The sequence below is a fragment of the Schistocerca serialis genome, chromosome 11, assembly GCF_023864345.2.
Source record: "Schistocerca serialis cubense isolate TAMUIC-IGC-003099 chromosome 11, iqSchSeri2.2, whole genome shotgun sequence".
Taxonomy (NCBI): domain Eukaryota; kingdom Metazoa; phylum Arthropoda; class Insecta; order Orthoptera; family Acrididae; genus Schistocerca; species Schistocerca serialis.
Window position 1 is genome coordinate 2,610,073 of NC_064648.1, and position 24,710 is coordinate 2,634,782.

Genomic DNA, 24,710 nt, shown 5'->3' on the forward strand with positions numbered 1-24,710 from the left:
TAAGGTGCCCGATGCAGCAATAGACCCTTGGAGACAAGTCGGCTGGAGGCCGATGTATTGAATCTCGACGCAATTTGAGTGTTCCATCGGCATTAGGAGGCCCTGAACGTTACAATTAACTATCATTTTAGCGTCGGGTTCGAAAATCTAGACTCACAGGAGAACGACCATAAGGTGCCCGAGGCAGCAATAGACCCTTGGAGACAAGTCGGCTGGAGGCCGATGTATTGAATCTCGACGCAATTTGAGAGTTCCATCGTCATTAGGCGGCCCTGAACGTTACAATTAACTATCATTTTTGCGTCGGATTCGAAAATCTAGAATTACAAGAGAACGACCATAAAGTACCCGAGGCAGCATTAGATCCTTGGAGACAAGTCGGCTGGAGGACGATGTATTGTATCTCGACGCAATTTGAGTGTTCCATCGTCATTAGAAGGCCCTGAACGTTACAATTAACTATCATTTTTGCGTCGGATTCGAAAATCTAGACTCACAGGACAACGACCATAAGGTGCCCGAGGCAGCAATAGACCCTTGGAGACAAGTCGGCTGGAGGCCGATGTATTGAATCTCGACGCAATTTGAGTGTTCCATCGTCATTACAAGGCCCTGAACGTTACAATTAACTATCATTTTTGCGTCGGATTCGAAAATCTAGACTCACAGGAGAACGACCATAAGGTGCCCGAGGCAGCAATAGACCCTTGGAGACAAGTCGGCTGGAGGACGATGTATTGGATCGCGACGCAATTTGAGTCTTCTATCGTCATTAGGAGGCGCTGAACGTTACAATTCACTATCATTTTTGCGTCGGATTCGAAAATCTAGACTCACAGGAGAAGGACAATGTGGTGCCCGAGGCAGCGATATCCCCTTGGAGACAAGTAGGCTGGAGGCCGATGTATTGAATCTCGACGCAATTTGAGTGTTCCATCGTCATTACAAGGCCCTAAACGTTACAATTAACTATCATTTTTGCGTCGGATTCGAAAATCTAGACTCACAGGACAACGACCATAAGGTGCCCGAGGCAGCAATAGACCCTTGGAGACAAGTCGGCTGGAGGCCGATGTATTGAATCTCGACGCAATTTGAGTGTTCCATCGGCATTAGGAGGCCCTGAACGTTACAATTAACTATCATTTTTGCGTCGGATTCGATAATCTAAACTCACAGGAGAACGACCATAAGGTGCCCGAGGCAGCAATAGACCCTTGGAGACAAGTCGGCTGGAGGCCGATGTATTGAATCTCGACGCAATTTGAGTGTTCCATCGTCATTACAAGGCCCTGAACGTTGCAATTAACTATCATTTTTGCGTCGGATTCGAAAATCTAGACTCACAGGACAACGACCATAAGGTGCCCGAGGCAGCAATAGACCCTTGGAGACAAGTCGGCTGGAGGCCGATGTATTGAATCTCGACGCAATTTGAGTGTTCCATCGTCATTACAAGGCCCTGAACGTTACAATTAACTATCATTTTTGCGTCGGATTCGAAAATCTAGACTCACAGGAGAACGACCATAAGGTGCCCGAGGCAGCAATAGACCCTTGGAGACAAGTCGGCTGGAGGACGATGTATTGGATCGCGACGCAATTTGAGTCTTCTATCGTCATTAGGAGGCGCTGAACGTTACAATTCACTAACATTTTTGCGTCGGATTCGAAAATCTAGACTCACAGGAGAAGGACCATGTGGTGCCCGAGGCAGCGATATCCCCTTGGAGACAAGTAGGCTGGAGGCCGATGTATTGAATCTCGACGCAATTTGAGTGTTCCATCGTCATTAGAAGGCCCTGAACGTTACAATTAACTATCATTTTTGCGTCGGATTCGAAAATCTAGACTCACAGGACAACGACCATAAGGTGCCCGAGGCAGCAATAGACCCTTGGAGACAAGTCGGCTGGAGGACGATGTATTGGATCGCGACGCAGTTTGAGTCTTCTATCGTCATTAGGAGGCGCTGAACGTTACAATTAACTATCATTTTTGCGTCGGATTCGAAAATCTAGACTCACAGGAGAAGGACCATGTGGTGCCCGAGGCAGCGATATCCCCTTGGAGACAAGTAGGCTGGAGGCCGATGTATTGAATCTCGACGCAATTTGAGTGTTCCATCGGCATTAGGAGGCCCTGAACGTTATAATTAACTATCATTTTTGCGTCGGATTCGATAATCTAAACTCACAGGAGAACGACCATAAGGTGCCCGAGGCAGCAATAGACCCTTGGAGACAAGTCGGCTGGAGGCCGATGTATTGAATCTCGACGCAATTTGAGTGTTCCATCGTCATTACAAGGCCCTGAACGTTACAATTAACTATCATTTTTGCGTCGGATTCGAAAATCTAGACTCACAGGAGAACGACCATAAGGTGCCCGAGGCAGCAATAGACCCTTGGAGACAAGTCGGCTGGAGGACGATGTATTGGATCGCGACGCAATTTGAGTCTTCTATCGTCATTAGGAGGCGCTGAACGTTACAATTAACTATCATTTTTGCGTCGGATTCGAAAATCTAGACTCACAGGACAACGACCATAAGGTGCCCGAGGCAGCAATAGACCCTTGGAGACAAGTCGGCTGGAGGCCGATGTATTGAATCTCGACGCAATTTGAGTGTTCCATCGTCATTACAAGGCCCTGAACGTTACAATTAACTATCATTTTTGCGTCGGATTCGAAAATCTAGACTCACAGGAGAACGACCATAAGGTGCCCGAGGCAGCAATAGACCCTTGGAGACAAGTCGGCTGGAGGACGATGTATTGAATCTCGACGCAATTTGAGTGTTCCATCGTCATTAGAAGGCCCTGAACGTTACAATTAACTATCATTTTTGCGTCGGATTCGAAAATCTAGACTCACAGGACAACGACCATAAGGTGCCCGAGGCAGCAATAGACCCTTGGAGACAAGTCGGCTGGAGGCCGATGTATTGAATCTCGACGCAATTTGAGTGTTCCATCGTCATTACAAGGCCCTGAACGTTACAATTAACTATCATTTTTGCGTCGGATTCGAAAATCTAGACTCACAGGAGAAGGACCATGTGGTGCCCGAGGCAGCGATATCCCCTTGGAGAAAAGTAGGCTGGAGGCCGATGTATTGAATCTCGACGCAATTAGAGTGTTCCATCGTCATTAGAAGGCCCTGAACGTTACAATTAACTATCATTTTTGCGTCGGATTCGAAAATCTAGACTCACAGGACAACGACCATAAGGTGCCAGAGGCAGCAATAGACCCTTGGAGACAAGTCGGCTGGAGGACGATGTATTGAATCTCGACATAATTTGAGTGTTCCATCGGCATTAGGAGGCCCTGAACGTTATAATTAACTATCATTTTTGCGTCGGATTCGATAATCTAAACTCACAGGAGAACGACCATAAGGTGCCCGAGGCAGCAATAGACCCTTGGAGACAAGTCGGCTGGAGGCAGATGTATTGAATCTCGACGCAATTTGAGTGTTCCATCGTCATTACAAGGCCCTGAACGTTACAATTAACTATCATTTTTGCGTCGGATTCGAAAATCTAGACTCACAGGAGAACGACCATAAGGTGCCCGAGGCAGCAATAGACCCTTGGAGACAAGTCGGCTGGAGGACGATGTATTGGATCGCGACGCAATTTGAGTCTTCTATCGTCATTAGGAGGCGCTGAACGTTACAATTAACTATCATTTTAGCGTCGGATTCGAAAATCTAGACTCACAGGACAACGACCATAAGGTGCCCGAGGCAGCAATAGACCCTTGGAGACAAGTCGGCTGGAGGACGATGTATTGAATCTCGACGCAATTTGAGTGTTCCATCGTCATTACAAGGCCCTGAACGTTACAATTAACTATCATTTTTGCGTCGGATTCGAAAATCTAGACTCACAGGAGAACGACCATAAGGTGCCCGATGCAGCAATAGACCCTTGGAGACAAGTCGGCTGGAGGCCGATGTATTGAATCTCGACGCAATTTGAGTGTTCCATCGGCATTAGGAGGCCCTGAACGTTACAATTAACTATCATTTTAGCGTCGGGTTCGAAAATCTAGACTCACAGGAGAACGACCATAAGGTGCCCGAGGCAGCAATAGACCCTTGGAGACAAGTCGGCTGGAGGCCGATGTATTGAATCTCGACGCAATTTGAGAGTTCCATCGTCATTAGGCGGCCCTGAACGTTACAATTAACTATCATTTTTGCGTCGGATTCGAAAATCTAGAATTACAAGAGAACGACCATAAAGTGCCCGAGGCAGCATTAGATCCTTGGAGACAAGTCGGCTGGAGGACGATGTATTGTATCTCGACGCAATTTGAGTGTTCCATCGTCATTAGAAGGCCCTGAACGTTACAATTAACTATCATTTTTGCGTCGGATTCGAAAATCTAGACTCACAGGAGAACGACCATAAGGTGCCCGAGGCAGCAATAGACCCTTGGAGACAAGTCGGCTGGAGGACGATGTATTGGATCGCGACGCAATTTGAGTCTTCTATCGTCATTAGGAGGCGCTGAACGTTACAATTCACTATCATTTTTGCGTCGGATTCGAAAATCTAGACTCACAGGAGAAGGATCATATTGTGCCCGAGACAGCAATATCCCCTTGGAGACAAGTCGGCTGGAGGACGATGTATTGAATCTCGACGCAATTTGAGTGTCCCATCGTCATTAGGAGGCCCTAAACCTTACAATTAACTATCATTTTTGCGTCGGATTCGATAATCTAAACTCACAGGAGAACGACCATAAGGTGCCCGAGGCAGCAATAGACCCTTGGAGACAAGTCGGCTGGAGGACGATGTATTGGATCGCGACGCAATTTGAGTCTTCTATCGTCATTAGGAGGCGCTGAACGTTACAATTCACTATCATTTTTGCGTCGGATTCGAAAATCTAGACTCACAGGAGAACGACCATAAGGTGCCCGAGGCGGCAATAGACCCTTGGAGACAAGTCGGCTGGAGGACGATGTATTGGATCGCGACGCAATTTGAGTCTTCTATTGTCATTAGGAGGCGCTGAACGTTACAATTCACTATCATTTTTGCGTCGGATTCGAAAATCTAGACTCACAGGAGAAGGACCATGTGGTGCCCGAGGCAGCGATATCCCCTTGGAGACAAGTAGGCTGGAGGCTGATGTATTGACTCTCGACGCAATTTGAGTGTTCCATCGTCATTAGAAGGCCCTGAACGTTACAATTAACTATCATTTTTGCGTCGGATTCGAAAATCTAGACTCACAGGACAACGACCATAAGGTGCCCGAGGCAGCAATAGACCCTTGGAGACAAGTCGGCTGGAGGACGATGTATTGAATCTCGACGCAATTTGAGTGTTCCATCGGCATTAGGAGGCCCTGAACGTTATAATTAACTATCATTTTTGCGTCGGATTCGATAATCTAAACTCACAGGAGAACGACCATAAGGTACCCTTGGAGACAAGTCGGCTGGAGGCCGATGTATTGAATCTCGACGCAATTTGAGTGTTCCATCGTCATTACAAGGCCCTGAACGTTACAATTAACTATCATTTTTGCGTCGGATTCGAAAATCTAGACTCACAGGAGAACGACCATAAGGTGCCCGAGGCAGCAATAGACCCTTGGAGACAAGTCGGCTGGAGGACGATGTATTGAATCTCGAAGCAATTTGAGTGTTCCATCGTCATTAGAAGGCCCTGAACGTTACAATTAACTATCATTTTTGCGTCGGATTCGAAAATCTAGACTCACAGGACAACGACCATAAGGTGCCCGAGGCAGCAATAGACCCTTGGAGACAAGTCGGCTGGAGGCCGATGTATTGAATCTCGACGCAATATGAGTGTTCCATCGGCATTAGGAGGCCCTGAACGTTATAATTAACTATCATTTTTGCGTCGGATTCGATAATCTAAACTCACAGGAGAACGACCATAAGGTGCCCGAGGCAGCAATAGACCCTTGGAGACAAGTCGGCTGGAGGCCGATGTATTGAATCTCGAAGCAATTTGAGTGTTCCATCGGCATTAGGAGGCCCTGAACGTTACAATTAACTATCATTTTTGCGTCGGATTCGAAAATCTAGAATTACAAGAGAACGACCATAAAGTGCCCGAGGCAGCATTAGATCCTTGGAGACAAGTCGGCTGGAGGACGATGTATTGTATCTCGACGCAATTTGAGTGTTCCATCGTCATTACAAGGCCCTGAACGTTACAATTAACTATCTTTTTTGCGTCGGATTCGAAAATCTAGACTCACAGGACAACGACCATAAGGTGCCCGAGGCAGCAATAGACCCTTGGAGACAAGTCGGCTGGAGGACGATGTATTGGATCGCGACGCAGTTTGAGTCTTCTATCGTCATTAGGAGGCGCTGAACGTTACAATTCACTATCATTTTTGCGTCGGATTCGAAAATCTAGACTCACAGGAGAAGGACCATGTGGTGCCCGATTCAGCGATATCCCCTTGGAGACAAGTAGGCTGGAGGCCGATGTATTGAATCTCGACGCAATTTGAGTGTTCCATCGTCATTAGAAGGCCCTGAACGTTACAATTAACTATCATTTTTGCTTCGGATTCGAAAATCTAGACTCACAGGACAACGACCATAAGGTGCCCGAGGCAGCAATAGACCCTTGGAGACAAGTCGGCTGGAGGACGATGTATTGGATCGCGACGCAATTTGAGTCTTCTATCGTCATTAGGAGGCGCTGAACGTTACAATTCACTATCATTTTTGCGTCGGATTCGAAAATCTAGACTCACAGGAGAAGGACCATGTGGTGCCCGATTCAGCGATATCCCCTTGGAGACAAGTAGGCTGGAGGCCGATGTATTGAATCTCGACGCAATTTGAGTGTTCCATCGTCATTAGAAGGCCCTGAACGTTACAATTAACTATCATTTTTGCGTCGGATTCGAAAATCTAGACTCACAGGACAACGACCATAAGGTGCCCGAGGCAGCAATAGACCCTTGGAGACAAGTCGGCTGGAGGCCGATGTATTGAATCTCGACGCAATTTGAGTGTTCCATCGGCATTAGGAGGCCCTGAACGTTATAATTAACTATCATTTTTGCGTCGGATTCGATAATCTAAACTCACAGGAGAACGACCATAAGGTGCCCGAGGCAGCAATAGACCCTTGGAGACAAGTCGGCTGGAGGCCGATGTATTGAATCTCGACGCAATTTGAGTGTTCCATCGTCATTAGGAGGCCCTGAACGTTATAATTAACTATCATTTTTGCGTCGGATTCGATAATCTAGACTCACAGGACAACGACCATAAGGTGCCCGAGGCAGCAATAGACCTTTGGAGACAAGTCGGCTGGAGGCCGATGTATTGAATCTCGACGCAATTTGAGTGTTCCATCGGCATTAGGAGGTCCTGAACGTTACAATTAACTATCATTTTTGCGTCGGATTCGATAATCTAGACTCACAGGAGAACGACCATAAGGTGCCCGAGGCAGCAATAGACCCTTGGAGACAAGTCGGCTGGAGGACGATGTATTGAATCTCGACGCAATTTGAGTGTTCCATCGTCATTAGAAGGCCCTGAACGTTACAATTAACTATCATTTTTGCGTCGGATTCGAAAATCTAGACTCACAGGACAACGACCATAAGGTGCCCGAGGCAGCAATAGACCCTTGGAGACAAGTCGGCTGGAGGCCGATGTATTGAATCTCGACGCAATTTGAGTGTTCCATCGTCATTACAAGGCCCTGAACGTTACAATTAACTATCATTTTTGCGTCGGATTCGAAAATCTAGACTCACAGGAGAACGACCATAAGGTGCCCGAGGCAGCAATAGACCCTTGGAGACAAGTCGGCTGGAGGACGATGTATTGGATCGCGACGCAATTTGAGTCTTCTATCGTCATTAGGAGGCGCTGAACGTTACAATTCACTATCATTTTTGCGTCGGATTCGAAAATCTAGACTCACAGGAGAAGGACCATGTGGTGCCCGAGGCAGCGATATCCCCTTGGAGACAAGTAGGCTGGAGGCCGATGTATTGAATCTCGACGCAATTTGAGTGTTCCATCGTCATTACAAGGCCCTAAACGTTACAATTAACTATCATTTTTGCGTCGGATTCGAAAATCTAGACTCACAGGACAACGACCATAAGGTGCCCGAGGCAGCAATAGACCCTTGGAGACAAGTCGGCTGGAGGCCGATGTATTGAATCTCGACGCAATTTGAGTGTTCCATCGGCATTAGGAGGCCCTGAACGTTACAATTAACTATCATTTTTGCGTCGGATTCGATAATCTAAACTCACAGGAGAACGACCATAAGGTGCCCGAGGCAGCAATAGACCCTTGGAGACAAGTCGGCTGGAGGCCGATGTATTGAATCTCGACGCAATTTGAGTGTTCCATCGTCATTACAAGGCCCTGAACGTTACAATTAACTATCATTTTTGCGTCGGATTCGAAAATCTAGACTCACAGGACAACGACCATAAGGTGCCCGAGGCAGCAATAGACCCTTGGAGACAAGTCGGCTGGAGGCCGATGTATTGAATCTCGACGCAATTTGAGTGTTCCATCGTCATTACAAGGCCCTGAACGTTACAATTAACTATCATTTTTGCGTCGGATTCGAAAATCTAGACTCACAGGAGAACGACCATAAGGTGCCCGAGGCAGCAATAGACCCTTGGAGACAAGTCGGCTGGAGGACGATGTATTGGATCGCGACGCAATTTGAGTCTTCTATCGTCATTAGGAGGCGCTGAACGTTACAATTCACTAACATTTTTGCGTCGGATTCGAAAATCTAGACTCACAGGAGAAGGACCATGTGGTGCCCGAGGCAGCGATATCCCCTTGGAGACAAGTAGGCTGGAGGCCGATGTATTGAATCTCGACGCAATTTGAGTGTTCCATCGTCATTAGAAGGCCCTGAACGTTACAATTAACTATCATTTTTGCGTCGGATTCGAAAATCTAGACTCACAGGACAACGACCATAAGGTGCCCGAGGCAGCAATAGACCCTTGGAGACAAGTCGGCTGGAGGACGATGTATTGGATCGCGACGCAGTTTGAGTCTTCTATCGTCATTAGGAGGCGCTGAACGTTACAATTCACTATCATTTTTGCGTCGGATTCGAAAATCTAGACTCACAGGAGAAGGACCATGTGGTGCCCGAGGCAGCGATATCCCCTTGGAGACAAGTAGGCTGGAGGCCGATGTATTGAATCTCGACGCAATTTGAGTGTTCCATCGGCATTAGGAGGCCCTGAACGTTATAATTAACTATCATTTTTGCGTCGGATTCGATAATCTAAACTCACAGGAGAACGACCATAAGGTGCCCGAGGCAGCAATAGACCCTTGGAGACAAGTCGGCTGGAGGCCGATGTATTGAATCTCGACGCAATTTGAGTGTTCCATCGGCATTAGGAGGCCCTGACCTTTACAATTAACTATCATTTTTGCGTCGGGTTCGAAAATCTAGACTCACAGGAGAACGACCATAAGGTGCCCGAGGCAGCAATAGACCCTTGGAGACAAGTCGGCTGGAGGACGATGTATTGAATCTCGACGCAATTTGAGTGTTCCATCGTCATTAGAAGGCCCTGAACGTTACAATTAACTATCATTTTTGCGTCGGATTCGAAAATCTAGACTCACAGGACAACGACCATAAGGTGCCCAAGGCAGCAATAGACCCTTGGAGACAAGTCGGCTGGAGGCCGATGTATTGAATCTCGACGCAATTTGAGTGTTCCATCGGCATTAGGAGGCCCTGAACGTTATAATTAACTATCATTTTTGCGTCGGATTCGATAATCTAAACTCACAGGAGAACGACCATAAGGTGCCCGAGGCAGCAATAGACCCTTGGAGACAAGTCGGCTGGAGGCCGATGTATTGAATCTCGACGCAATTTGAGTGTTCCATCGTCATTACAAGGCCCTGAACGTTACAATTAACTATCATTTTTGCGTCGGATTCGAAAATCTAGACTCACAGGAGAACGACCATAAGGTGCCCGAGGCAGCAATAGACCCTTGGAGACAAGTCGGCTGGAGGACGATGTATTGGATCGCGACGCAATTTGAGTCTTCTATCGTCATTAGGAGGCGCTGAACGTTACAATTAACTATCATTTTTGCGTCGGATTCGAAAATCTAGACTCACAGGACAACGACCATAAGGTGCCCGAGGCAGCAATAGACCCTTGGAGACAAGTCGGCTGGAGGCCGATGTATTGAATCTCGACGCAATTTGAGTGTTCCATCGTCATTACAAGGCCCTGAACGTTACAATTAACTATCATTTTTGCGTCGGATTCGAAAATCTAGACTCACAGGACAACGACCATAAGGTGCCCGAGGCAGCAATAGACCTTTGGAGACAAGTCGGCTGGAGGCCGATGTATTGAATCTCGACGCAATTTGAGTGTTCCATCGGCATTAGGAGGCCCTGAACGTTACAATTAACTATCATTTTTGCGTCGGGTTCGAAAATCTAGACTCACAGGAGAACGACCATAAGGTGCCCGAGGCAGCAATAGACCCTTGGAGACAAGTCGGCTGGAGGCCGATGTATTGAATCTCGACGCAATTTGAGTGTTCCATCGGCATTAGGAGGCCCTGAACGTTATAATTAACTATCATTTTTGCGTCGGATGCGATAATCAAGACTCACAGGAGAACGACCATAAGGTGCCCGAGGCAGCAATAGACCCTTGGAGACAAGTCGGCTGGAGGACGATGTATTGAATCTCGACGCAATTTGAGAGTTCCATCGTCATTAGGCGGAGCTGAACGTTACAATTAACTATCATTTTTGCGTCGGATTCGAAAATCTAGAATTACAAGAGAACGACCATAAAGTGCCCGAGGCAGCATTAGATCCTTGGAGACAAGTCGGCTGGAGGACGATGTATTGTATCTCGACGCAATTTGAGTGTTCCATCGTCATTAGGAGGCGCTGAACGTTACAATTCACTATCATTTTTGCGTCGGATTCGAAAATCTAGACTCACAGGAGAAGGATCATATTGTGCCCGAGACAGCAATATCCCCTTGGAGACAAGTCGGCTGGAGGACGATGTATTGAATCTCGACGCAATTTGAGTGTCCCATCGTCATTAGGAGGCCCTAAACCTTACAATTAACTATCATTTTTGCGTCGGATTCGATAAACTAATCTCACAGGAGAACGACCATAAGGTGCCCGAGGCAGCAATAGACCTTTGGAGACAAGTCGGCTGGAGGACGATGTATTGGATCGCGACGTAATTTGAGTCTTCTATCGTCATTAGGAGGCGCTGAACGTTACAATTCACTATCATTTTTGCGTCGGATTCGAAAATCTAGACTCACAGGAGAACGACCATAAGGTGCCCGAGGCAGCAATAGACCCTTGGAGACAAGTCGGATGGAGGACGATGTATTGGATCGCGACGCAATTTGAGTCTTCTATCGTCATTAGGAGGCGCTGAACGTTACAATTCACTATCATTTTTGCGTCGGATTCGAAAATCTAGACTCACAGGAGAAGGACCATGTGGTGCCCGAGGCAGCGATATCCCCTTGGAGACAAGTAGGCTGGAGGCCGATGTATTGAATCTCGACGCAATTTGAGTGTTCCATCGTCATTAGAAGGCCCTGAACGTTACAATTAACTATCATTTTTGCTTCGGATTCGAAAATCTAGACTCACAGGACAACGACCATAAGGTGCCCGAGGCAGCAATAGACCCTTGGAGACAAGTCGGCTGCAGGACGATGTATTGGATCGCGACGCAATTTGAGTCTTCTATCGTCATTAGGAGGCGCTGAACGTTACAATTCACTATCATTTTTGCGTCGGATTCGAAAATCTAGACTCACAGGAGAAGGACCATGTGGTGCCCGATTCAGCGATATCCCCTTGGAGACAAGTAGGCTGGAGGCCGATGTATTGAATCTCGACGCAATTTGAGTGTTCCATCGTCATTAGAAGGCCCTGAACGTTACAATTAACTATCATTTTTGCGTCGGATTCGAAAATCTAGACTCACAGGACAACGACCATAAGGTGCCCGAGGCAGCAATAGACCCTTGGAGACAAGTCGGCTGGAGGCCGATGTATTGAATCTCGACGCAATTTGAGTGTTCCATCGGCATTAGGAGGCCCTGAACGTTATAATTAACTATCATTTTTGCGTCGGATTCGATAATCTAAACTCACAGGAGAACGACCATAAGGTGCCCGAGGCAGCAATAGACCCTTGGAGACAAGTCGGCTGGAGGCCGATGTATTGAATCTCGACGCAATTTGAGTGTTCCATCGTCATTAGGAGGCCCTGAACGTTATAATTAACTATTTTTTGCGTCGGATTCGATAATCTAGACTCACAGGACAACGACCATAAGGTGCCCGAGGCAGCAATAGACCTTTGGAGACAAGTCGGCTGGAGGCCGATGTATTGAATCTCGACGCAATTTGAGTGTTCCATCGGCATTAGGAGGTCCTGAACGTTACAATTAACTATCATTTTTGCGTCGGATTCGATAATCTAGACTCACAGGAGAACGACCATAAGGTGCCCGAGGCAGCAATAGACCCTTGGAGACAAGTCGGCTGGAGGACGATGTATTGAATCTCGACGCAATTTGAGTGTTCCATCGTCATTAGAAGGCCCTGAACGTTACAATTAACTATCATTTTTGCGTCGGATTCGAAAATCTAGACTCACAGGACAACGACCATAAGGTGCCCGAGGCAGCAATAGACCCTTGGAGACAAGTCGGCTGGAGGCCGATGTATTGAATCTCGACGCAATTTGAGTGTTCCATCGTCATTACAAGGCCCTGAACGTTACAATTAACTATCATTTTTGCGTCGGATTCGAAAATCTAGACTCACAGGAGAACGACCATAAGGTGCCCGAGGCAGCAATAGACCCTTGGAGACAAGTCGGCTGGAGGACGATGTATTGGATCGCGACGCAATTTGAGTCTTCTATCGTCATTAGGAGGCGCTGAACGTTACAATTCACTATCATTTTTGCGTCGGATTCGAAAATCTAGACTCACAGGAGAAGGACCATGTGGTGCCCGAGGCAGCGATATCCCCTTGGAGACAAGTAGGCTGGAGGCCGATGTATTGAATCTCGACGCAATTTGAGTGTTCCATCGTCATTACAAGGCCCTAAACGTTACAATTAACTATCATTTTTGCGTCGGATTCGAAAATCTAGACTCACAGGACAACGACCATAAGGTGCCCGAGGCAGCAATAGACCCTTGGAGACAAGTCGGCTGGAGGCCGATGTATTGAATCTCGACGCAATTTGAGTGTTCCATCGGCATTAGGAGGCCCTGAACGTTACAATTAACAATCATTTTTGCGTCGGATTCGATAATCTAAACTCACAGGAGAACGACCATAAGGTGCCCGAGGCAGCAATAGACCCGTGGAGACAAGTCGGCTGGAGGCCGATGTATTGAATCTCGACGCAATTTGAGTGTTCCATCGTCATTACAAGGCCCTGAACGTTACAATTAACTATCATTTTTGCGTCGGATTCGAAAATCTAGACTCACAGGACAACGACCATAAGGTGCCCGAGGCAGCAATAGACCCTTGGAGACAAGTCGGCTGGAGGCCGATGTATTGAATCTCGACGCAATTTGAGTGTTCCATCGTCATTACAAGGCCCTGAACGTTACAATTAACTATCATTTTTGCGTCGGATTCGAAAATCTAGACTCACAGGAGAACGACCATAAGGTGCCCGAGGCAGCAATAGACCCTTGGAGACAAGTCGGCTGGAGGACGATGTATTGGATCGCGACGCAATTTGAGTCTTCTATCGTCATTAGGAGGCGCTGAACGTTACAATTCACTAACATTTTTGCGTCGGATTCGAAAATCTAGACTCACAGGAGAAGGACCATGTGGTGCCCGAGGCAGCGATATCCCCTTGGAGACAAGTAGGCTGGAGGCCGATGTATTGAATCTCGACGCAATTTGAGTGTTCCATCGTCATTAGAAGGCCCTGAACGTTACAATTAACTATCATTTTTGCGTCGGATTCGAAAATCTAGACTCACAGGACAACGACCATAAGGTGCCCGAGGCAGCAATAGACCCTTGGAGACAAGTCGGCTGGAGGACGATGTATTGGATCGCGACGCAGTTTGAGTCTTCTATCGTCATTAGGAGGCGCTGAACGTTACAATTCACTATCATTTTTGCGTCGGATTCGAAAATCTAGACTCACAGGAGAAGGACCATGTGGTGCCCGAGGCAGCGATATCCCCTTGGAGACAAGTAGGCTGGAGGCCGATGTATTGAATCTCGAAGCAATTTGAGTGTTCCATCGGCATTAGGAGGCCCTGAACGTTATAATTAACTATCATTTTTGCGTCGGATTCGATAATCTAAACTCACAGGAGAACGACCATAAGGTGCCCGAGGCAGCAATAGACCCTTGGAGACAAGTCGGCTGGAGGCCGATGTATTGAATCTCGACGCAATTTGAGTGTTCCATCGTCATTACAAGGCCCTGAACGTTACAATTAACTATCATTTTTGCGTCGGATTCGAAAATCTAGACTCACAGGAGAACGACCATAAGGTGCCCGAGGCAGCAATAGACCCTTGGAGACAAGTCGGCTGGAGGACGATGTATTGGATCGCGACGCAATTTGAGTCTTCTATCGTCATTAGGAGGCGCTGAACGTTACAATTAACTATCATTTTTTCGTCGGATTCGAAAATCTAGACTCACAGGACAACGACCATAAGGTGCCCGAGGCAGCAATAGACCCTTGGAGACAAGTCGGCTGGAGGCCGATGTATTGAATCTCGACGCAATTTGAGTGTTCCATCGTCATTACAAGGCCCTGAACGTTACAATTAACTATCATTTTTGCGTCGGATTCGAAAATCTAGACTCACAGGAGAACGACCATAAGGTGCCCGAGGCAGCAATAGACCCTTGGAGACAAGTCGGCTGGAGGACGATGTATTGAATCTCGACGCAATTTGAGTGTTCCATCGTCATTAGAAGGCCCTGAACGTTACAATTAACTATCATTTTTGCGTCGGATTCGAAAATCTAGACTCACAGGACAACGACCATAAGGTGCCCGAGGCAGCAATAGACCCTTGGAGACAAGTCGGCTGGAGGCCGATGTATTGAATCTCGACGCAATTTGAGTGTTCCATCGTCATTACAAGGCCCTGAACGTTACAATTAACTATCATTTTTGCGTCGGATTCGAAAATCTAGACTCACAGGAGAAGGACCATGTGGTGCCCGAGGCAGCGATATCCCCTTGGAGAAAAGTAGGCTGGAGGCCGATGTATTGAATCTCGAAGCAATTAGAGTGTTCCATCGTCATTAGAAGGCCCTGAACGTTACAATTAACTATCATTTTTGCGTCGGATTCGAAAATCTAGACTCACAGGACAACGACCATAAGGTGCCAGAGGCAGCAATAGACCCTTGGAGACAAGTCGGCTGGAGGACGATGTATTGAATCTCGACATAATTTGAGTGTTCCATCGGCATTAGGAGGCCCTGAACGTTATAATTAACTATCATTTTTGCGTCGGATTCGATAATCTAAACTCACAGGAGAACGACCATAAGGTGCCCGAGGCAGCAATAGACCCTTGGAGACAAGTCGGCTGGAGGCCGATGTATTGAATCTCGACGCAATTTGAGTGTTCCATCGTCATTAGGAGGCCCTGAACGTTATAATTAACTATCATTTTTCCGTCGGATTCGGAAATCTAGACTCACAGGAGAACGACCATAAGGTGCCCGATGCAGCAATAGACCCTTGGAGACAAGTCGGCTGGAGGCCGATGTATTGAATCTCGACGCAATTTGAGTGTTCCATCGGCATTAGGAGGCCCTGAACGTTACAATTAACTATCATTTTTGCGTCGGGTTCGAAAATCTAGACTCACAGGAGAACGACCATAAGGTGCCCGAGGCAGCAATAGACCCTTGGAGACAAGTCGGCTGGAGGCCGATGTATTGAATCTCGACGCAATTTGAGTGTTCCATCGGCATTAGGAGGCCCTGAACGTTATAATTAACTATCATTTTTGCGTCGGATTCGATAATCAAGACTCACAGGAGAACGACCATAAGGTGCCCGAGGCAGCAATAGACCCTTGGAGACAAGTCGGCTGGAGGACGATGTATTGAATCTCGACGCAATTTGAGAGTTCCATCGTCATTAGGCGGAGCTGAACGTTACAATTAACTATCATTTTTGCGTCGGATTCGAAAATCTAGAATTACAAGAGAACGACCATAAAGTGCCCGAGGCAGCATTAGATCCTTGGAGACAAGTCGGCTGGAGGACGATGTATTGTATCTCGACGCAATTTGAGTGTTCCATCGTCATTAGGAGGCGCTGAACGTTACAATTCACTATCATTTTTGCGTCGGATTCGAAAATCTAGACTCACAGGAGAAGGATCATATTGTGCCCGAGACAGCAATATCCCCTTGGAGACAAGTCGGCTGGAGGACGATGTATTGAATCTCGACGCAATTTGAGTGTCCCATCGTCATTAGGAGGCCCTAAACCTTACAATTAACTATCATTTTTGCGTCGGATTCGATAAACTAATCTCACAGGAGAACGACCATAAGGTGCCCGAGGCAGCAATAGACCTTTGGAGACAAGTCGGCTGGAGGACGATGTATTGGATCGCGACGCAATTTGAGTCTTCTATCGTCATTAGGAGGCGCTGAACGTTACAATTCACTATCATTTTTGCGTCGGATTCGAAAATCTAGACTCACAGGAGAACGACCATAAGGTGCCCGAGGCAGCAATAGACCCTTGGAGACAAGTCGGATGGAGGACGATGTATTGGATCGCGACGCAATTTGAGTCTTCTATCGTCATTAGGAGGCGCTGAACGTTACAATTCACTATCATTTTTGCGTCGGATTCGAAAATCTAGACTCACAGGAGAAGGACCATGTGGTGCCCGAGGCAGCGATATCCCCTTGGAGACAAGTAGGCTGGAGGCCGATGTATTGAATCTCGACGCAATTTGAGTGTTCCATCGTCATTAGAAGGCCCTGAACGTTACAATTAACTATCATTTTTGCGTCGGATTCGAAAATCTAGACTCACAGGACAACGACCATAAGGTGCCCGAGGCAGCAATAGACCCTTGGAGACAAGTCGGCTGGAGGCCGATGTATTGAATCTCGACGCAATTTGAGTGTTCCATCGGCATTAGGAGGCCCTGAACGTTATAATTAACTATCATTTTTGCGTCGGATTCGATAATCTAAACTCACAGGAGAACGACCATAAGGTGCCCGAGGCAGCAATAGACCCTTGGAGACAAGTCGGCTGGAGGCCGATGTATTGAATCTCGACGCAATTTGAGTGTTCCATCGTCATTACAAGGCCCTGAACGTTACAATTAACTATCATTTTTGCGTCGGATTCGAAAATCTAGACTCACAGGAGAACGACCATAAGGTGCCCGAGGCAGCAATAGACCCTTGGAGACAAGTCGGCTGGAGGACGATGTATTGAATCTCGACGCAATTTGAGTGTTCCATCGTCATTAGAAGGCCCTGAACGTTACAATTAACTATCATTTTTGCGTCGGATTCGAAAATCTAGACTCACAGGACAACGACCATAAGGTGCCCGAGGCAGCAATAGACCCTTCGAGACAAGTCGGCTGGAGGACGATGTATTGAATCTCGACGCAATTTGAGTGTTCCATCGTCATTAGGAGGCCCTGAACGTTATAATTAACTATCATTTTTGCGTCGGATTCGAAAATCTAGACTCACAGGAGAACGACCATAAGGTGCCCGAGGCAGCAATAGACCCTTGGAGACAAGTCGGCTGGAGGCCGATGTATTGAATCTCGACGCAATTTGAGTGTTCCATCGGCATTAGGAGGCCCTGAACGTTATAATTAACTATCATTTTTGCGTCGGATTCGATAATCTAAACACACAGGAGAACGACCATAAGGTGCCCGAGGCAGCAATAGACCCATGGAGACAAGTCGGCTGGAGGCCGATGTATTGAATCTCGACGCAATTTGAGTGTTCCATCGTCATTAGAAGGCCCTGAACGTTACAATTAACTATCATTTTTGCGTCGGATTCGAAAATCTAGACTCACAGGAGAACGACCATAAGGTGCCCGAGGCAGCAATAGACCCTTGGAGACAAGTCGGCTGGAGGACGATGTATTGGATCGCGACGCAATTTGAGTCTTCTATCGTCATTAGGAGGCGCTGAACGTTACAATTCACTATCATTTTTGCGTCGGATTCGAAAATCTAGACTCACAGGAGAAGGACCATGTGGTGCCCGAGGCAGCGATATCCCCTTGGAGACAAGTAGGCTGGAGGCCGATGTATTGAATCTCGACGCAATTTGAGTGTTCCATCGTCATTTGAAGGCCCTGAACGTTACAATTAACTATCATTTTTGCGTCGGATTCGAAAATCTAGACTCACAGGACAACGACCATAAGGTGCCCGAGGCAGCAATAGACCCTTGGAGACAAGTCGGCTGGAGGCCGATGTATTGAATCTCGACGCAATTTGAGTGTTCCATCGGCATTAGGAGGCCCTGAACGTTATAATTAACTATCATTTTTGCGTCGGATTCGATAATCTAAACTCACAGGAGAACGACCATTAGGTGCCCGAGGCAGCGATATCCCCTTGGAGACAAGTAGGCTGGAGGCCGATGTATTGAATCTCGACGCAATTTGAGTGTTCCATCGTCATTAGAAGGCCCTGAACGTTACAATTAACTATCATTTTTGCGTCGGATTCGAAAATCTAGACTCACAGGACAACGACCATTAGGTGCCCGAGGCAGCAATAGACCCTTGGAGACAAGTCGGCTGGAGGCCGATGTATTGAATCTCGACATAATTTGAGTGTTCCATCGGCATTAGGAGGCCCTGAACGTTATAATTAACTATCAGTTTTGCGTCGGATTCGATAATCTAAACTCACAGGAGAACGACCATAAGGTGCCCGAGGCAGCAATAGACCCTTGGAGACAAGTCGGCTGGAGGCCGATGTATTGAATCTCGACGCAATTGGAGTGTTCCATCGTCATTACAAGGCCCTGAACGTTACAATTAACTATCATTTTTCCGTCGGATTCGAAAATCTAGAATCACAGGAGAACGACCATAAGGTGCCCGATGCAGCAATAGACCCTTGGAGACAAGTCGGCTGGAGGCCGATGTATTGAATCTCGACGCAATTTGAGTGTTCCATCGGCATTAGGAGGCCCTGATCGTTACAATTAACTATCATTTTTGCGTCGGGTTCAAAAATCTAGACTCACAGGAGAACGACCATAAGGTGCCCGAGGCAGCAATAGACCCTTGGAGACAAATCGGCTGGAGGCCGATGTATTGAATCTCGACGCAATTTGAGTGTTCCATCGGCATTAGGAGGCCCTGAACGTTACAATTAACTATCATTTTAGCGTCGGGTTCGAAAATCTAGACTCACAGGAGAACGACCATAAGGTGCCCGAGGCAGAAATAGACCCTTGGAGACAAGTTGGCTGGAGGACGATGTATTGAATCTCGACGCAATTTGAGAGTTCCATCGTCATTAGGCGGCCCTGAACGTTACAATTAACTATCATTTTTGCGTCGGGTTCGAAAATCTAGACTCACAGGAGAACGACCATAAGGTGCCCGAGGCAGCAATAGACCCTTGGAGACAAGTCGGCTGGAGGCCGATGTATTGAATCTCGACGCAATTTGAGTGTTCCATCGGCATTAGGAGGCCCTGAACGTTATAATTAACTATCATTTTTGCGTCGGATTCGATAATCAAGACTCACAGGAGAACGACCATAAGGTGCCCGAGGCAGCAATAGACCCTTGGAGACAAGTCGGCTGGAGGACGATGTATTGAATCTCGACGCAATTTGAGAGTTCCATCGTCATTAGGCGGAGCTGAACGTTACAATTAACTATCATTTTTGCGTCGGATTCGAAAATCTAGAATTACAAGAGAACGACCATAAAGTGCCCGAGGCAGCATTAGATCCTTGGAGACAAGTCGGCTGGAGGACGATGTATTGTATCTCGACGCAATTTGAGTGTTCCATCGTCATTAGGAGGCGCTGAACGTTACAATTCACTATCATTTTTGCGTCGGATTCGAAAATCTAGACTCACAGGAGAAGGATCATATTGTGCCCGAGACAGCAATATCCCCTTGGAGACAAGTCGGCTGGAGGACGATGTATTGAATCTCGACGCAATTTGAGTGTCCCATCGTCATTAGGAGGCCCTAAACCTTACAATTAACTATCATTTTTGCGTCGGATTCGATAAACTAATCTCACAGGAGAACGACCATAAGGTGCCCGAGGCAGCAATAGACCTTTGGAGACAAGTCGGCTGGAGGACGATGTATTGGATCGCGACGCAATTTGAGTCTTCTATCGTCATTAGGAGGCGCTGAACGTTACAATTCACTATCATTTTTGCGTCGGATTCGAAAATCTAGACTCACAGGAGAACGACCATAAGGTGCCCGAGGCAGCAATAGACCCTTGGAGACAAGTCGGATGGAGGACGATGTATTGGATCGCGACGCAATTTGAGTCTTCTATCGTCATTAGGAGGCGCTGAACGTTACAATTCACTATCATTTTTGCGTCGGATTCGAAAATCTAGACTCACAGGAGAAGGACCATGTGGTGCCCGAGGCAGCGATATCCCCTTGGAGACAAGTAGGCTGGAGGCCGATGTATTGAATCTCGACGCAATTTGAGTGTTCCATCGTCATTAGAAGGCCCTGAACGTTACAATTAACTATCATTTTTGCGTCGGATTCGAAAATCTAGACTCACAGGACAACGACCATAAGGTGCCCGAGGCAGCAATAGACCCTTGGAGACAAGTCGGCTGGAGGCCGATGTATTGAATCTCGACGCAATTTGAGTGTTCCATCGGCATTAGGAGGCCCTGAACGTTATAATTAACTATCATTTTTGCGTCGGATTCGATAATCTAAACTCACAGGAGAACGACCATAAGGTGCCCGAGGCAGCAATAGACCCTTGGAGACAAGTCGGCTGGAGGCCGATGTATTGAATCTCGACGCAATTTGAGTGTTCCATCGTCATTACAAGGCCCTGAACGTTACAATTAACTATCATTTTTGCGTCGGATTCGAAAATCTAGACTCACAGGAGAACGACCATAAGGTGCCCGAGGCAGCAATAGACCCTTGGAGACAAGTCGGCTGGAGGACGATGTATTGAATCTCGACGCAATTTGAGTGTTCCATCGTCATTAGAAGGCCCTGAACGTTACAATTAACTATCATTTTTGCGTCGGATTCGAAAATCTAGACTCACAGGACAACGACCATAAGGTGCCCGAGGCAGCAATAGACCCTTCGAGACAAGTCGGCTGGAGGACGATGTATTGAATCTCGACGCAATTTGAGTGTTCCATCGTCATTAGGAGGCCCTGAACGTTATAATTAACTATCATTTTTGCGTCGGATTCGAAAATCTAGACTCACAGGAGAACGACCATAAGGTGCCCGAGGCAGCAATAGACCCTTGGAGACAAGTCGGCTGGAGGCCGATGTATTGAATCTCGACGCAATTTGAGTGTTCCATCGGCATTAGGAGGCCCTGAACGTTATAATTAACTATCATTTTTGCGTCGGATTCGATAATCTAAACACACAGGAGAACGACCATAAGGTGCCCGAGGCAGCAATAGACCCATGGAGACAAGTCGGCTGGAGGCCGATGTATTGAATCTCGACGCAATTTGAGTGTTCCATCGTCATTAGAAGGCCCTGAACGTTACAATTAACTATCATTTTTGCGTCGGATTCGAAAATCTAGACTCACAGGAGAACGACCATAAGGTGCCCGAGGCAGCAATAGACCCTTGGAGACAAGTCGGCTGGAGGACGATGTATTGGATCGCGACGCAATTTGAGTCTTCTATCGTCATTAGGAGGCGCTGAACGTTACAATTCACTATCATTTTTGCGTCGGATTCGAAAATCTAGACTCACAGGAGAAGGACCATGTGGTGCCCGAGGCAGCGATATCCCCTTGGAGACAAGTAGGCTGGAGGCCGATGTATTGAATCTCGACGCAATTTGAGTGTTCCATCGTCATTTGAAGGCCCTGAACGTTACAATTAACTATCATTTTTGCGTCGGATTCGAAAATCTAGACTCACAGGACAACGACCATAAGGTGCCCGAGGCAGCAATAGACCCTTGGAGACAAGTCGGCTGGAGGCCGATGTATTGAATCTCGACGCAATTTGAGTGTTCCATCGGCATTAGGAGGCCCTGAACGTTATAATTAACTATCATTTTTGCGTCGGATTCGATAATCTAAACTCACAGGAGAACGACCATTAGGTGCCCGAGGCAGCGATATCCCCTTGGAGACAAGTAGGCTGGAGGCCGATGTATTGAATCTCGACGCAATTTGAGTGTTCCATCGTCATTAGAAGGCCCTGAACGTTACAATTAACTATCATTTTTGCGTCGGATTCGAAAATCTAGACTCACAGGACAACGACCATTAGGTGCCCGAGGCAGCAATAGACCCTTGGAGACAAGTCGGCTGGAGGCCGATGTATTGAATCTCGACATAATTTGAGTGTTCCATCGGCATTAGGAGGCCCTGAACGTTATAATTAACTATCAGTTTTGCGTCGGATTCGATAATCTAAACTCACAGGAGAACGACCATAAGGTGCCCGAGGCAGCAATAGACCCTTGGAGACAAGTCGGCTGGAGGCCGATGTATTGAATCTCGACGCAATTTGAGTGTTCCATCGTCATTACAAGGCCCTGAACGTTACAATTAACTATCATTTTTCCGTCGGATTCGAAAATCTAGAATCACAGGAGAACGACCATAAGGTGCCCGATGCAGCAATAGACCCTTGGAGACAAGTCGGCTGGAGGCCGATGTATTGAATCTCGACGCAATTTGAGTGTTCCATCGGCATTAGGAGGCCCTGATCGTTACAATTAACTATCATTTTTGCGTCGGGTTCAAAAATCTAGACTCACAGGAGAACGACCATAAGGTGCCCGAGGCAGCAATAGACCCTTGGAGACAAATCGGCTGGAGGCCGATGTATTGAATCTCGACGCAATTTGAGTGTTCCATCGGCATTAGGAGGCCCTGAACGTTACAATTAACTATCATTTTAGCGTCGGGTTCGAAAATCTAGACTCACAGGAGAACGACCATAAGGTGCCCGAGGCAGAAATAGACCCTTGGAGACAAGTTGGCTGGAGGACGATGTATTGAATCTCGACGCAATTTGAGAGTTCCATCGTCATTAGGCGGCCCTGAACGTTACAATTAACTATCATTTTTGCGTCGGATTCGAAAATCTAGAATTACAAGAGAACGACCATAAAGTGCCCAAGGCAGCATTAGATCCTTGGAGACAAGTCGGCTGGAGGACGATGTATTGTATCTCGACGCAATTTGAGTGTTCCATCGTCATTAGAAGGCCCTGAACGTTACAATTAACTATCATTTTTGCGTCGGATTCGATAATCTAAACACACAGGAGAACGACCATAAGGTGCCCGAGGCAGCAATAGACCCATGGAGACAAGTCGGCTGGAGGCCGATGTATTGAATCTCGACGCAATTTGAGTGTTCCATCGTCATTAGAAGGCCCTGAACGTTACAATTAACTATCATTTTTGCGTCGGATTCGAAAATCTAGACTCACAGGAGAACGACCATAAGGTGCCCGAGGCAGCAATAGACCCTTGGAGACAAGTCGGCTGGAGGACGATGTATTGGATCGCGACGCAATTTGAGTCTTCTATCGTCATTAGGAGGCGCTGAACGCTACAATTCACTATCATTTTTGCGTCGGATTCGAAAATCTAGACTCACAGGAGAAGGACCATGTGGTGCCCGAGGCAGCGATATCCCCTTGGAGACAAGTAGGCTGGAGGCCGATGTATTGAATCTCGACGCAATTTGAGTGTTCCATCGTCATTTGAAGGCCCTGAACGTTACAATTAACTATCATTTTTGCGTCGGATTCGAAAATCTAGACTCACAGGACAACGACCATAAGGTGCCCGAGGCAGCAATAGACCCTTGGAGACAAGTCGGCTGGAGGCCGATGTATTGAATCTCGACGCAATTTGAGTGTTCCATCGGCATTAGGAGGCCCTGAACGTTATAATTAACTATCATTTTTGCGTCGGATTCGATAATCTAAACTCACAGGAGAACGACCATTAGGTGCCCGAGGCAGCGATATCCCCTTGGAGACAAGTAGGCTGGAGGCCGATGTATTGAATCTCGACGCAATTTGAGTGTTCCATCGTCATTAGAAGGCCCTGAACGTTACAATTAACTATCATTTTTGCGTCGGATTCGAAAATCTAGACTCACAGGACAACGACCATTAGGTGCCCGAGGCAGCAATAGACCCTTGGAGACAAGTCGGCTGGAGGCCGATGTATTGAATCTCGACATAATTTGAGTGTTCCATCGGCATTAGGAGGCCCTGAACGTTATAATTAACTATCAGTTTTGCGTCGGATTCGATAATCTAAACTCACAGGAGAACGACCATAAGGTGCCCGAGGCAGCAATAGACCCTTGGAGACAAGTCGGCTGGAGGCCGATGTATTGAATCTCGACGCAATTTGAG